The 11,145-nt window shown below is 40.0% G+C and overlaps 1 non-coding gene across 1 annotated transcript; it reads left to right on the forward strand.

Moving 5' to 3' along the window:
* The first annotated feature begins 10,603 nt into the window (after positions 1-10,603).
* Positions 10,604-10,711, forward strand: LOC112753198 (small nucleolar RNA R71). Its single transcript, XR_003177592.1, has one exon. It is a non-coding gene; the product is annotated as a small nucleolar RNA R71 (small nucleolar RNA).
* The last annotated feature ends 434 nt before the right edge of the window (positions 10,712-11,145 follow it).

Here is an 11,145-nt window from a genome sequence, read left to right on the forward strand (position 1 = left end):
AAAAGAGGTTTTAGTTTGCTTACCTATTTGACAAGCATCACAAATGATGTCTTTGTCAAACTTAATATTAGGGAGACCTCTCACTAAACTTCTTTTAACTAGCTTAGAGATTTGGAATGTAACAACCCAACTTCTAGCACGTCATGACCAATGCTAGTCGCCAAGCGCTACTTCATGGCTTTTCTTAGAGACTCTAGACCTTATATTAAATATATACATATGAGCCGGTAGCGCTAGTCGAGATCGCGTGTTAGGTAGATATAACAGAATAGGTAATAGTTAAACAGATAATATCTATATGGAGCATAGAAAACACAGAAAACATAATAATATCATACATGTATGCCCGAAGGCTCATTTATTACATCATAGTTCATGCCAAGTTACATCCTTGCTGATTCATGAAAATATCTACAGACTCCATTATTTATATTAACAGGCCCGGACTCACAAGAGCTACCCTAGTCTGAGACCTGTTCTAACTTATTTATATAGATATTTACAAAAGCACCTAGTCCTCTAAAAATCTACATAGAGCGAGGGAAAAGACTACTACTGCTATTATTACTGCTGCTACTCATGGATATCTTGGTAGCTGAGGAAATATTATGCTGAAGCATGGAGAGAGTCATCGGACACACCTGTGATGTTGCTGCCCGCCTGTCTAAATGCGGCAAACTCAAAGAAAATTAGGCTGGTTCTCATCTGGGAAACCGGGGAAAGTAAGGGGGTGAGAACCTAAGGTTTTCATAAAGGTACTACACGAAAAATATAAGGGGTTCCGCAGCCTAAGTCTAAGAGTTCGCGTAGTTGTGTTAGTAAGTCACGCAAACAAGTACAAGCACACGTATATAGCAGAATAGTAAACAAGTACAAAATACAGGAAATATAGATAAATCACAGTCACAGAGAAATGTAGCAACCAAGTATGATGCATGTCTAGTCCTATACAGGCCATGAGCTCTCGCCTCGGTTGACTACCCGCAACCTGATGTTACCAGGGACTAAGCCCAAACATAGTTTTTCCAATTGCATACATTCTGCATACGTGCCTAATGGACAATGTAACACCCTCACTATCAGAATGTCATGCTTCCAGATGTGCCACTCTAATAGCGAGAATATTACAACGACTTCCATATATATACTAATAAGCTATGAGCCCTTAACTCAAAACTGTATCGCTGTTCTCTTTGAAAAAAAAACCAGAAAAATACCTTTTCCATAAATTAAACAAGCATATACATATACAAAACTTTTTACTCAAGTAACTTATACATATTATATACATACAAATCATACAACTCCTATCCCTCTTACAAAATTAAAATATTAATGGCGAGGGAAGAATAAATAATAACTAAACTAATACATTCATATCGCATAAGCTAAACTAAAAAATGCTCTATAAGCTTCTTCGCCCGTTTCCTGAAAAGAGAAGTCTGTAGAGGGTGAGAACGTCATCCTCGAAAGGGTTCTCAGTAGAGGATTTTTAAGAATTGTTATAAGAAGATACGTATAGGAAAAGAATTAAATTCAATTGCAGTGATTATCAATTTATTATTCAAATCTAAAATTTGTATTTTTGTCACAAAAATTTCATGCAAAATAACATTTTAACCAAAACTTACCACTGATTCAATGATTCATGGCCTCCGGCCTAAACATAACCAATCATGGCCTCCGGCCTAATATATAATCAAATCTCGGCTTGTGGCCCAAATCAAATCACCTCAGTCTCCGGCTCAATTCAAAATAATTCACCATCGAAACTCAATCTCAAACAGAATCAATCATAAACACAAACAAATTCAAGGCAAACACATAACGAACAGTTACAGCAAGTATCATAGTTACTAGTTGAACAGAATTTATTGGATAGGCAAACCAAAACACTTAAGCACACCCAAACAAAGCACACAAATGCAACATGATGCATGCTTGTCCTACTAGCCGTGAGCTCACGTGTTGGTTACTTTTCCAAAACCCAACATATCTGACAGCTAACCCAGATATGGTCCTCTTGAAAACTGGTGAGCGATACAGTACCATGATCCTCACCTGGTGGGCGGTAAACCACGTCGATTTCTGTAACACCCTAATTAGCCTAAGCCTTACCTTACACCGTAAAGCAAAGGTTAATCAGAGATTACGACAGTTCTAAGCTCATACATAATATGTATATATAGAAAGAACAGTATGATCTAGAAGCCCAATGAAGGATATAGCTCAAAAATAGGATTTACAAAGCGCAAAGCGTGCTAACGAAGCTTCTAACTTAAAGCACAAGAAACAGATAAGATATATCAAAATATAATAGTATAATATCATAAGAATCTAGCCACGGCTCGCGGAGTTTAAGCCGGCTAGCCATATACAAACCATACTTGAAACTAGACAGTAAAAATAGCTTATACGAGTTTTGTTCTCTCAATACATGCCTCTAGGCGAAAACAACATACAAAAGTGAGAGATGTATAAACAAAATAAACAAAAGACTCCAAAAGGTATCATGATCCTCCGCTCCTGTCACCATCCAAGCAACTCACCGAGATGAGTTGCGACCTGCATCTGAAAAACACAACAGAAATATGATATGAGAATCGGAGGTTCTCAATATGGTAACAGTGCCCAGTGATGTAGGATATAAGACCCCGGGACACCAAAGGCAATCCTAGACTTCATATCCATCACAAGATTTCAATCTTAAGGCATAACTAAAATAATAAAGCATATATATATAGATCTTAACATAAATAAACAGGGTCATCTATCTTAGGGGATTTCTATTCTAACCAAACACTTCTGTCCTACAGCCTTCACCAACCGATCCTCCATGCGATCCCATCGCAACCACCTTCCGAACCTCCTCAATCCCAGTAGAAAATCACAATTATATACAATGCAAGTAAGACACAAGTAGAAGCATGTAAGGCAAGTAGTCAAGTAAGCAAATAGGCATGTTATTCATTTAGGCATACAATTACAAGTAGGCAAAGCATACAAACAGATAGAAGATGCACATGATGAATGCCTGCCCTATTGGCTGTAATAACACATTGTCGGTTCAACTGCCAACCCGACACATCTCTATGGAGATGTCGCCCTTCGGAATCATTATTGGGAACCCCCGAGATATAGTGCTCGGATCACTGTCCAGGATTTTGTGCCTGCACACTCTGATGATCCGAAGGGATGTAAGCGGGATACTCTTGCCTCAGACCTCACATCTCAACGCAAGCGGGACGAACCACCGCCCTTACGCCGCCGCCGCTACCTCGACAGACGGGATACAACCGCCGTCCCTGCCGGGTGCATAACGTCTCATAATCTCAATTTTAAAACAGTAGTTCAGTGGTTTTTCATAAAACATTTTCAATACAACAATGATTTATCATTGCACATTCGAGTCCTCGACTCATCTCAACCACTGTCCAATCAACATTTCAATTTCCGAACTCAATAGTTCATCAGTTTTCATCTCATATATCAATCGTCCTTCGCATACCATCAAACCATCCTCAGTACACCCGAAACCTAATCCTCCATTTTTCTAATTTTTCATAAAATTATTAACTAAAACCCTTAGACTATTTCCCAAGTTCTCATGCTCAAAATCAAACCCAAAAGTCTTAAAATGGTGTTATAGAAGCTTACAATCATGTTGGAAATGTGAAATAGTTGAGATCAAAGTTTAAAATTGAGAAACAAGGCGTGTGCATCCGCACAGAGGGGTGCGTGCGCACACCCAGGAAGATTTTTAAAAGTGTGCGTATGACCAGGGATGTGCGTACGCACAGGTACGAAAATTCACAAATCTGTTCAGCCGCACAAGCTGTGCTGGCAACCCCAACAGACTGACCTTTCCAACATATGCGTGCGCACAGGGCTGTGCATACGCACGGGATTGGTGTGTGCGCGCACAAGCTGTGCTAGCGCTGCAAACAGCACGCCCTTCCCTGTCTGTGCATACGCACAAGTCTGTGCGTACGCACATGTTTAAAATTTTGTAGGGTTGTGCGTGCGCACAAGGCTACGTGTGAGCACATACCAGAAATCATAAAATTCTGTAACTTTGCAGAATTTCATATTTTTACACCAATCTTTGAATGATCATAACTTCCTCTACAAAATCCCAAATTTTACAAACTTTATATCGATTTGAAGGGTTTTCAATAAGCTTTAATCTTCAACAAATTTCAACCCGTTTTGAAAATCGAGGCAAAAGTTATGATCAGACAAAGTTCACCAAAAACTAACTTTTACCAAATTTCACAATTTCCACAATTGCTTATAAAACACAACCAAGACCATACCAAACCATTCCAAACTCAATTTTTCATCAAAATCTACCCTTTGTATCATCTTACACCAATCCTACCACATTTTTCCTTCACATTTCATTATTCTCAACCTCAATTATCACATATACAACATATCCACCAATCATCATTATATCACTATCAATTCTCATCATCAACTCAACCATGATTCATATTAATAATCAGCAATATTCATTTATCCAAATCCATCATATCTCAACTTCAACATTTAACCACAACAACAACATCAATTCATTATACACCATCAACCCAAACAATCATCAACAACATATAAATTTCTAAACATATCCTATGGGTCACTACCCTATGTGTCCATGAATATTATATACTACATAGAGAAAATGGAAACCATACCTTGGCCGATTCCCAATATGTTCTTAACCTAAAATTGAGCATACAATAATCACCAACAAGCTTTCCAATACAATCCAAGCCACCAACAAGTTCCAATAGCTCCCAAACTCACAATAATCAAACTATATATACATAAACCATCACAAATCAACCTAGGGTTCCATTTAAATATAATCTCACAAGTGTTTAATGTCTCTTACCTTTTCCAACAATTTTGGTAGCCAAAATCCAATGCTAAACAAGGATTAGAGTGAACCTAAACATCCAAAATCACAAAAACTCACTTAATCAAAAGCCCTAAAAACTCGAAATTTTGAAGAGAAGAACTAAGAAGATTTAGTGGTTACCTCACTACTTTCTTGGGTGAGTTTTGTACAGCTCTTCACAAGGAACGCGTAGTGGTGCACGAAATTGTGATCCATGTTCTTTGTACTTGTGTGAGAGTAACAATATATAATTGTATTGAATCCTCATTATGGCTCTATGTGTGGACACAACTTCGTTCAACTAACCAGCAAGTGTACTGGGTCGTCCAAGTAATAAACCTTACATGAGTAAGGGTCGAATCCACAGAGATTGTTGGTATGAAGCAAGCTATGGTCACCTTGTAAATCTCAGTCAGGCGGATTTAAACATGATACTTGATTAGATTAAAATAAACAATAAAAGGGGTAGAGATACTTATGTAGATTCATTGGCAGGAATTTCAGATAAGCGAATGGAGATGCTTTTCGTTCCTCTGAACCTCTGCTTTCCTGCCATCTTCATCCAATCAGTCTTACTCCTTTCCATGGCTGGCTGTATGCAAGGGCATCACCGTTGTCAGTGGCTACATCCCCTCCTCTCAGTGAATCATATGCTCACGCACCCTGTCACGGCACGGCTATTCATCTGTCGGTTCTCGATCATGCTGGAATAGGATTCACCCTCCTTTTGCGTCTGTCACTAACGCCCAGCACTCGCGAGTTTGAAGCTCGTCACAGTCATTCAATCATTGAATCCTACTCAGAATACCACAGACAAGGTTTAGACCTTCCGGATTCTCTTGAATGCCACCATCATTCTAGCTTACGCCACGAAGATTCTGGTTAGGAGATCTAAGAGATATTCCTTCTAGCTTAATTCATGTAGAACAGAAGTGTTTGTCAGACACGCATTCATAGGGGAGATAGTGATGAGCGTCACACATAATCATCACCTTCATCACGTTCTTGAGTGCGAATGGATATCTTAGAAGCGAAATAAGAAGAATTGAATAGAAAACAGTAGTACTTTGCATTAATCTTTGAGGAACAGCAGAGCTCCACACCTTAATCTATGGAGTGTAGAAACTCTACCGTTAAAAACACATAAGTGAATGTGGAGGCATGGCCGAGAGGCCAGCCCCTCTGATCTAAGAACCAGGCGTCCAAAGATGCCTAATACAATAGTAAAAGGTCCTATTTATAATAAACTAGTCACTAGGGTTTACATGAGTAAGTAATTGATGCATAAATCCACTTCCGGGGCCCACATGGTGTGTGTTTGGGCTGAGCTTAAGTGTTGCACGTGCAGAGGCCATTTGTGGAGTTGGATGCCAGTTTCTGTGCCAGTTTGGGCGTTCAACTCTGGTTTTGGATCTTTTTCTGGCGCTGGACGCCAGATTTGGGCAGAAGGCTGGCGTTGAACGCCAGTTTACATCGTCAATTCTTGGCCAAAGTATGGACTATTATATATTGCTGGAAAGCCCTGGATGTCTACTTTCCAACGCAATTGGAAGCGCGCCATTTAGAGTTCTGTAGCTCCAGAAAATCCACTTTGAGTGCAGGGAGGTCAGAATCCAACAGCATCAGCAGTCCTTCTTCAACCTCTGAATCTGATTTCTGCTCAAGTCCCTCAATTTCAGCCAGAAAATACCTGAAATCACAGAAAAACACACAAACTCATAGTAAAGTCCAGAAATGTGAATTTAACACAAGATCTATTAAAAAATCCCTAAAAGTAACTAGATCCTACTAAAAACATACTAAAAACAATGTCAAAAAGCGTATAAATTATCCGCTCATCACAACACCAAACTTAAATTGTTGCTTGTCCCCAAGCAACTGAAAATCAAAATAGGATAAAAAGAATAGAATATACTATAAATTCCAAACTATCAATGAAACAGAGCTCCAATCATATGAGCGGGACTTATAGCTTTTTGCCTCTTGAATAGTTTTGGCATCTCACTTTATCCATCGAGGTTCAGAATGATTGGCATCTATAGGAATTTCAGATTTCGAATAGTGTTATTGACTCTCCTAGTTCAGTATGATGATTCTTGAACACAGCTTCTTTATGAGTCTTGGCCGTGGCCCTAAGCACTTTGTTTTCCAGTATTACCACCGGATACATAAATGCCACATACACATAATTGGGTGAACCTTTTCAGATTGTGACCCAGCTTTGCTAGAGTCCCCAATTAGAGGTGTCCAGGGTTCTTAAGCACACTCTTTGTTTTTGCTTTGGACCTTGACTTTAACCGCTCAGTCTCAAGTTTTCACTTGACACCTACACGCCACAAGCACATGGTTAGGGACAGCTTGGTTTAGCCGCTTAGACCAGGATTTTATTCCTTTAGGCCCTCCTATCCACTGATGCTCAAAGCCTTGGGATCCTTTTTATTTGCCCTTGCCTTTTGGTTTTAAGGGTTATTGGCTTTTTGCTCTTGCCTCTTGGTTTTAAGAGCTTTTGGCTTTTTCTGCTTGCTTTTTCTTTTTCTTTCTATATTTTTTTTTTCGCCTATTTTTTTTTCTATTTTTTTTTTCTACAAGCTTTGTTCTTTGCTGCTTTTTCTTGCTTCAAGAATCATTTTTATGATTTTTCAGATTATTAAATAACATGTTTCCTAGTCATCATTCTTTCAAGAGCCAACATATTTAACATTCTTAAACAACAACTTCAAAAGACATATGCACTGTTCAAGCATACATTCAGAAAACAAGAAGCATTGTCATCACATCAATATAATTAAACTAAGTTCAAGGATAAATTCGAAACTCATGTACTTCTTATTCTTTTGAATTAAAACATTTTTCATTTAAGAGGGGTGATGGATTCATAGGACATTTATAACTTTAGGACAAAGTCACTACTACTAATGATCATGTAATGAAGACACAAACATAGATAAGCACATAACATAGAAAATGAAAAACAGAGAAAGTAAGAACAAGGAATGAGTCCACCTTAGTGATGTCCTTGAGCTCTTCTATGTCTCTTCCTTGTCTTTGCTGCTGCTCCTTCATTGCTTTTAGATCTTCTCTGATTTCATGAAGGATGATGGAGTGCTCTTGATGTTCCACCCTTAGTTGCTTCCAATAATTGTGTGGAAGAAAATGTATCCCCTGAGGTAACTCAGGGATCTCTTGATTTGCAGTCAAATGTTCTACCACTGAGCTATAGACCCTTGATGGAAGCTTTTGTCTTCCCTTTCCTCTTTCTAGAGGCTTCTCTGGCCTTAGGTGCCATCAATGGTTATGGAAAAAACAAAAAAGCTATGCTTTTTACCACACCAAACTTAGAATGTTGCTCGCCCTCGAGCAAAAGAAGAAAGAATAGAAGAATAAGAAGAAGATATGGAGGAGATGGAGGGAGATGTGTATTCGGCCATATGGGTGGGATTGGGTGGGAAAGAGATGTTAGGGAAGAGTGTTTATTGGGAATAGAGGATGATTGAGAAGAGAGAAGAGGGTGAGTGGAGGTAGGTGGGGATCCTGTGGGGTCCACAGATCCTGAGGTGATCCTGTGAGGTCCACAGATCTTGAGGTGTCAAGGCATTTACATCCCTGCACCAATTTAGGCATGCAAAATGCCCTTGCACACAACTCTGGGCGTTCAGCGCCAGGTTGGTGCCCATTTTGGGCGTTCAACGCCCCTTTGCTGCCATTTCTGGCGTTGAACGCCAGAACCATGCTTGTTCTGGGCGTTCAGCGCCAGGATGCTCCCATTCTGGGCGTTCAGCGCCAGAACTATGCTCTGTTCTGGCGTTTGAACGCCATACAGATGCTCCTCCAGGGTGTGATTTTTCTTCTGCTGTTTTTGATTCCGTTTTTGAATTTTTTTTTTGTTTATTTTGTGACTCCACATGATCATGAACCTAAGAAAACATGAAAAATAAGAATTAGATACACATTGGGTTACCTCCCAACAAGCGCTTCTTTAATGTCAATAGCTTGACAGTGGGCTCTCATGGAGCCTCACAGATGTGCAGAGCTTTGTTGAAACTCTTCAACACCAAACTTAGAGTTTGGATATGGGAGTTCAACACCAAACTTAGAGTTTGGTTGTGGCCTCCCAACACCAAACTTAGAGTTTGACTGTGGGGGCTCTGGTTGACTCTGCTTGGAGAGAAGCTTTTTCTGCTTCCTCTCCATGGTTGCAGAGGGAGATCCTTGAGTTTTAAACACAAGGGAGTCCTCATTCCATTGAAGGACTATTTCACCTCTGTCAACATCAATCACAGCTCTTGCTGTGGCCAGGAAAGGTCTTCCTAGGATGATGGATTCATCCTCTTTCTTTCCAGTATCCAGGACTATGAAATCAGCAGGGATGTAAAGGCCCTCAACTTTTACCAATACATCTTCTACGTGTCCATAAGCCTGTCTTCTTGAGCTGTCTGCCATCTCTAGTGAGATTTTAGCAGCTTGCACCCCATAGATTCCCAGTTTCTCTATTACAGAGAGGGGCATGAGGTTTATTCCTGAACCAAGGTCACACAGAGCCTTAAAGGTCATGGTGCCTATGGTACAAGGTATTATGAACTTTCCAGGATCCTGTCTCTTCTGAGGCAATGTCAGTTGATCCAGATCACTTAGTTCATTGATGAACAAGGGAGGTTCAACTTCCCAAGCATCAATGCCAAATAATTTGGCATTCAGCTTCATGATTGCACCAAGAAACTTGGCAGTTTGCTCTTCAGTGACATCCTCATTCTCTTCAGAAGAGGAATACACATCAGAGCTCATGAAGGGCATAAGGAGGTTCAATGGGATCTCTATAGTCTCTAGATGAGCCCCAGAGTCCTTTGATTCCCCAGAGGGAAGCTCCTTATTGATCACTGGACGTCCCAGGAGGTCTTCTTCCTTGGGATTCACGTTCTCTCCTTTCCTCACAGGTTCGGCCATGGCACTTATGTCAATGGCCTTGCACTCTCCTTTTGGGTTCTCTTCTGTATTGCTTGGGAGAGTACTAGGAGGGATTTCAGTGATCCTTTTACTCAGCTGGCCCACTTGTGCTTCCAAATTTCTAATGGAAGACCTTGTTTCATTCATGAAACTTACAGTGGCCTTAGATAGATCAGAGACTAGATTTGCTAAATTAGAAGCATTTTGTTCAGAGTTCTCTGTCTGTTGCTGAGTTGATGATGGAAAAGGCTTGCTATTGCTAAACCTGTTTCTTCCACCATTATTAAAGCCTTGTTGGGGCTTTTGATCCTTCCATGAGAAATTTGGATGATTTCTCCATGTTGAGTTATAGGTGTTTCCATAAGGTTCACCTAAATAATTTACCTCTGCTATTGCAGGGTTCTCAGGATCATAGGCTTCTTCTTCAGAAGATGCCTCTTGAGTACTGTTGGATGCAGCTTGCATTCCATGCAGACTCTGAGAAATCATATTGACTTGCTGAGTCAATATTTCATTCTGAGCTAATATGGCATTCAGAGTATCAACTTCAAGAACTCCCTTCTTCATAGGCGTCCCATTATTCACAGGATTCCTTTCAGAAGTGTACATGAACTGGTTATTAGCAACCATGTCAATGAGTTCTTGAGCTTCTGCAGGCGTTTTCTTTAGGTGAATGGATCCACCTGCAGAAGTGTCCAGTGACATCTTTGATAGCTCAGATAAACCATCATAGAATATATCCAGGATGGTCCATTCTGAAAGCATGTCAGAAGGACACTTTTTGGTCAACTGTTTGTATCTTTCCCAAGCTTCATAGAGGGATTCACCTTCTTTCTGTCTGAAGGTTTGAACATCCGCTCTAAGCTTGCTCAGCTTTTGAGGAGGAAAGTACTTGGCTAAGAAAGCCGTGACCAGCTTATCCCAAGAGTTCAGGCTGTCTTTAGGTTGAGAATCCAACCATAATCTAGCTCTGTCTCTTACAGCAAAAGGGAAAAGCATGAGCCTGTAGACTTCAGGATCTATTCCATTAGTCTTAACAGTATCACATATCTGCAAGAATTTAGTTAAGAACTGAAAAGGATCTTCAGATGGAAGTCCATGAAACTTGCAGTTCTGCTGCATCAGAGAAACTAATTGAGGTTTCAGCTCAAAGTTGTTTGCTCCAATGGCAGGAATGGAGATGCTTCTTCCATGTAAATTGGAATTAGGTGCAGTAAAGTCACCAAGCATCCTCCTTTCATTATTATTATTTTCGGCTGCCATCTCCTTTGCCTGTTCGAAAATTTCTGAAAGGTTATCTC

Source organism: Arachis hypogaea, chromosome 15 (genome assembly GCF_003086295.3).
Source record: "Arachis hypogaea cultivar Tifrunner chromosome 15, arahy.Tifrunner.gnm2.J5K5, whole genome shotgun sequence".
NCBI lineage: Eukaryota > Viridiplantae > Streptophyta > Magnoliopsida > Fabales > Fabaceae > Arachis > Arachis hypogaea.